Source organism: Puntigrus tetrazona, chromosome 13, assembly GCF_018831695.1.
Source record: "Puntigrus tetrazona isolate hp1 chromosome 13, ASM1883169v1, whole genome shotgun sequence".
Lineage (NCBI taxonomy): Eukaryota > Metazoa > Chordata > Actinopteri > Cypriniformes > Cyprinidae > Puntigrus > Puntigrus tetrazona.
In genome coordinates this window covers 18,275,088-18,280,932 of record NC_056711.1, presented here as the reverse complement: position 1 = coordinate 18,280,932, position 5,845 = coordinate 18,275,088, and the positions used below count along the sequence as shown (strand labels likewise).

General features: G+C 38.7%; 1 pseudogene; it reads left to right on the top strand.

Moving 5' to 3' along the window:
• Positions 1-794: 794 nt before the first annotated feature.
• On the top strand, positions 795-3,854 carry LOC122356620 (annotated as a pseudogene).
• The last annotated feature ends 1,991 nt before the right edge of the window (positions 3,855-5,845 follow it).

Here is a 5,845-nt window from a genome sequence, read left to right as displayed (position 1 = left end):
TCTGCAAACCAGCTAACAGCAACCAGCTAACGAAACATGGCCTAATATATTAAATCCACCGCTAATACTCACTAATGCTCGTGCTGTTGCTTTCCCTCCAAAATGATGTCACTTCCTGTGCGATGATGTCATCACAGAACTGGCTGGTTAAAGGGATCAGTTCACAAAATACTTTCAAGCAGGTAATTATGTTGGAAAAGCTTTACAATTCATTAACAGTTACAGCAAAAGTATCACGAAAACATGTTTAGTTCAAAACATTTAAAGAGAAATTCAATGAGAATTTTAGAATATACTAATTATGCATATAAACAGCAATTTTTTCTGTATTCCCAGTTATATAATATAACACGCTTAGTTTGTAATGCAATACAACTAACAAAAGAAATATGATGCATCGTTTTTGATACATTTTAATATGATTTTGATCAAATAAACCATGTTTAGTCTGAAACACCAGTAAAAATGAAAAAGCACATGGAATATTTTTTAACGAATTGCCAGTTTTTCATGTAAGCAAACATGACAAAAACGAAATGCTTAACCAAAGTGACGAGAGATCATTCACAATTCATTGCTTTCTCATACTACATGAGAAACTAAGACATATGTTGAGGATATAAAACTTTACCGTTAAATTATCTGTAAAATAGCTAATAATACCCCTGTTATGACACATCCAGAGGTGTAAAGCTGCTGGAGTGTGTGTACGGTGTGTGGCTGAATGGGGCAGATGAAGCTCCAGCCCTCTGGTGCAGATTGGGTGGCGTAGCTGCTGGGTGGAGTCACGCGGACAAATACTCACACTTGTAGCTGTGAAACTCTTAGTTTGCTCTCCCCGCAGAGCCGTGTGGATTTACTACCAGAAAGCAGCCTTTATTTGTGTCTGCTGAGCACAGCAGATCAAAAAACACGCCAGGAATCTAAACGCCCGCTCACCGTCTCTACTGTGTGGGTTTGAATCGAGGGACCCTCTGGGTTTTTTTCTGCCTTTATTTTCATTTTTAACTCTTTGAAGAAGACACAAAGGAGGATGGGCGCTCAGTTGACTAAAGGTGAAGCTACAGTGGACGGAAAAGCCGTGGCTGATAAAGCCAATGGTCAGGTGAGGATCTACAAGCACTTTTATGATTAGACCCTCAGCTTGCTGCTACATCTAAACGGGATGCTCGTACATTTTTTTTTTGCCTTTCGGGAAACCCATTTATCCAAAATATATATTTTTACAGTTCAACCTTTTTGTGTAACATTTTTTGATTATCAAATTGTGATCATTTCAGAGCTTTTTGTTGAACCTCTTTTTATTATTAATATTTTGAGGGTTTGAATTGATTTTTTTATACCTCTCTCTTATCTTTTCTAAATGCCTTTTTAAACCCGTTTTAGTTAGTTTAGTCAGTTATCAAGCGGACTCTGTGGTTGTGTGTTTGGCGCTGAAGCTGGCAGTAACCCGATTTGAGAACAAAAGGTTGCAGAGCTGCATGCAAATGATGCAGAGCGCTTCTGCTGATCTGCAAACAATGCAATGCATTCGTGAGTGTCTGCGTGTGTGACTGCATGGACCATTCCTCTGGTACTTCACTAATAATCATTCTACCCATCCCCTTTAATGCATATGTGCCTTCCCCCTCCGCATCTAATAAGAGAGCTCTTTTCTTTATTAATCAAGTCGATGCATTATTTTGCATATCTTTATGCATATGATTTAAACACCCCAATACTTGCACAGAGCAAGCTACTGTATCTCGTGGATATAGTGCTCGGATGATGCATCATCTGAATGGTTAGTTGTCAGATGTCCCGTAAATGCAAGAAAAAAGAGGTGTTTTAGAGCGAGGAGTTGTTTTAAACAACAATTTGGGGTTGCTGTCTCCCGTTTCTTTGTTCTCTCTGGTAGTGGCTGGTTTTCTAAGCTGTGGATTACATTTAGTGGATCAATGTCGTCTCTAGTGGACAAAGTGTGTAATTGCACTATATACTTCTGCTTTTGGGTTTCTGGGTGTTGCTTTGGTCTTTAATGCAATTATGTACAACAATCCTCAAGAGTCTTTTCTGCCTGAAAAAAAATACTGTTTTCTATATATCCAGTATTAAGCATTATCTATTTTAGCTATTTTAAGATTTAAGCACTACAGTGATGGGTAGGGTGATCTTTTAAATCTTCAATCATTGCTGTATTGTGAGGTTTAATTTTTTTGCTAGTGGTTTTAATATCTACTTATAAATAAAAAAAGAGGTACATGTCCATTAATAGACTTAAAAGTACTTGGTATTGGGTCAAAATGAGTGGTAACTATATGCTGTGAAAATATGGCCAATGCATTGTGCTATAAACTGTTCTGTAAAAGCAAGCATTTCCTATTCACTATGACTATAAAAACAAGCATTTACAAGCTTTGTGTGTGTGTGTGTGTGTGTGTGTGTGTGTGCCAAAGCACATTTGGCTTATCTTCCCTCATTCTGCTTTTCTCTTCAGGAAAACGGTCATGTGAAAACCAATGGTGACGTTTCTACCAAGCCAGATGGAAGCTGTGGCAGCAGACGGAAATGGAACCACGGAGGTTGCCAGGAGAGCCAGCCAAGACGGAGGCGGGAGATGGCATCGAAGCCGCCCCCGCTACCGAAGGCGACGCCGCCAAATCTGACGGCGAAGCTGCAAAGGAAACCAAGAAGAAGAAGAAATTCTCACTGAAGAACTCCTTCAAATTCAAGGGCATTTCCCTGAAGAAGAACAAGAAGAAGCGAGAGGCCGGGAGCCTCGGCCACGCCCACAGCCGAGACAAGCCAGAGGAGAACGGCCAGGCTGCTACGGAGACCAAAGAGGAGGAGCCCGCTGCGGCAGAAACCAATGAGACACCGGCACCTGAGGCGGAGGCGGAACCCAAAGCGGTGGAGGAGGAGCCTAAAGCAGAAGAGCCCGCCCAGGAAACAGAAGCCGCGCCCACAGAGGAGACCACAAAACCTGAGGAGACCCCGACCCTGGCCCCGCTGAAGAGACCACGCCCACCACAGCCTCGGACCCGGAGCCGGCTGCAGAGTGACCTCACTTCACTGTGGCAACCTAGACTGTTTATCTTTATCCTTTTTTTCTTTTTGAGATTGAAATATATAAATATATATAAATATATATAAATATATGAGACTTGAGCCACAATCTTAAAGTTACAGCAATACTACAGAGAAACCGAGTTCTTTCACCATCTTTGCTGATAACGGTCTCTAGTTCACGGTTTGTCCGGTCCGGTGTCGGTGAGCTCTGTGCTGAAGCACGTTTTTGTTTTTTTGGGGGGGGGTTTTTTGGGAATCGGTCCGGAAATCGCTCTGTGTATGGATTGGAACGACTGATGGAATTTCCGCTTCAGGAGAAGAGCAGCGGATGGAAGAGCGTGGCTCCTGTTCACAGTCTTTTCAGTCATTTTCTCTTTTTAACTTCATCCGATCCTTGATTTTTCAGGGCTGATGAGTGAAATGACCAATTGTCCTCTTAGGAGATGGTTACGGGACAATGTAAAACTACAACAAAAAAACGAAAAAGTACAAAAAAAATCTTTTTTTAAGTGTTTGAATAGCTCTACATTCCAATTTTTAGCCCTGAAAACTGTAGGGTGTCAGAAGATCTGGGCGAGTGAATAGGTTTTAGTCTTAGTCTGTTTTTAATGATGTTTTACAGTTTTAATCAGATCCAGCTACACATTTCAAAGTTTACGACAAAGGGGAATTAAACCACTGCTTTTATCAAATATATATTTTTGTTCAGTTAAGTCTCTGTACATACATTTTCTGACTCTTTATTTTGCTAACATTTCCAGGTGTTAATAAGATGTACGATTAGGCCAAATAAATGTTTGACGCCCCTATGTGTCTGTTTGTTTTTCTGAAATGGAGTGCTTTTGACAAGAAACGTATTTAAGCGGCAACAACAGACGTCATCGGAAGAAGAAGATGTCATCAGACGATGACAAAGAAGAAGAAAGAAGTAGATTTCTTGTAATTTACACAAAGAAACTGAAAGACTGTAGGAGGATAATTCATGCTATCACATCATTAAAGGATAGATTACACACATACATTCATATATACATACACACAGTATATTGTTTCATTCTGCTGTGGATGATAGCATATATTTTATAACCTCTCAACAAAGCGTTTAGCATCTCTTTAGCAATTAGCTGCTCTGATAAAACACTCCAATAAGACTTAAAGATCCAGGTAGGCTACAGCAGGTACAAACATCACATCTTCAAAGACTTTTATAGACCTGAGACATCCCGCGGATATACAGCATTAAACACGTGTCAAATGTTTCACTGGTGTTCATTCTGGTAATAGCTTCTAGGCAAAGCCAGCTCCTTTTGGACGATGGATCAAAGCACCTGAAAATGACATGAAGTCTGACGCAGGTTTGAAGTGGATGTGTGAATATGAATTCTCTAATTTGGATTTCATTAGATCAGCTGGGTTAAACGCAGCAAGAAAGCCCAGGGTGTCTGCATTTAGCAAAAAGTGCAATGTGTTTTTAGCCTCCATGACCTGCTCCTCCTGCTGGGTCACGCCAGTTACTGCATGAACATGTGATCATTGAAATTGAACTGAATGTGACAGTTTAGTTTAATCTGATAGCAACATTTATTATTATTATTATAATGATTATTATAGTTATAACTGAAAATATGCATTTTGCTTGTTATAGCACTGCCGCAACCTGATGGCTCGCTACAAAATTTAAAGATACGGTGTTAATATAATGAACTCTAAGCTGATTGGCCATTCATTATTAAAGTCATGGCTGAAATGTGATTGCTGGTTTTTTTGTATAAAGGACGTTGACATTTTTTGACAGAGACGGCGTGCTAAGCATGATAAGTTTTGTTGTAGCACCATCTAGTGTTTTGTGAAACCAATTATAGTAAAGTATCAAGTCAAGGCACCTTTATTCTTATAGCGCTGTTAATAATACAGACATGTTACAGTATTAGTGTTTCAATAATGCAGAAGGACAGTTTTCAGTTAAAGGCAGGTCTGAAGCAAGCGTTTATATAGAAATTAATAAGCGCAAATGTGCATAAATGATACGATTAGTAAAACAAGGAAAACGTGGAATACATTTAGTAAAACTCGAGAAAAAAGTATAAAATCTGATGACTATGTAAAAATATGGTGGCAGGATATAATTTGGCCATAATAAGGCAAATTGTTTATATTTAGATATTGATTTTGCTATTATTGTGTTATACAGTGATCTGCTGAATGTGACGGGTTACAGTGATCCAAGTGTTTATGAGTTAATAAAGTATGACAGGGAACATATCTGACTGATAACCGATGAAATTGGTTTTATTTCAAACAAAGAATCCATGCAACATATGTAACATAAGATCATTTCTAAAATGTACAGTGATTCAGGAATCATCTGACGTGGCGCCAAGCACTTTTTCTTATCAAAGACCATTTGCATAAATTTGAATGTTGGAGTAGATTTTAGCGCGCGCACATTTTATGAATGAGGCCCCAGAACGAATGGTTCATGAATACATTCATTCCCCAACTGTAAAATATTGAATATTATAAGTTATTGGAGTATGTGAGTCAATCAAAGAATAAATGGCCTATAATATCAGTTGAAGTTATTTGTAAATGTACGTGCATATTCTTTTCTGAGGGCCTGTTTCTTTTTCTTTTTCTTTTTTTTTTTGGACACCAGCAAGACAAAGTATTTACTTTAGTTAAAAACCACTGACTAAATATTACTCAAACATATGGCATTATGCTATAGAATATTTGAGGAACTGTTGAAATGTATACTTACTTTTATTCAACATTACATTATGTCTAAAGTCGCTGG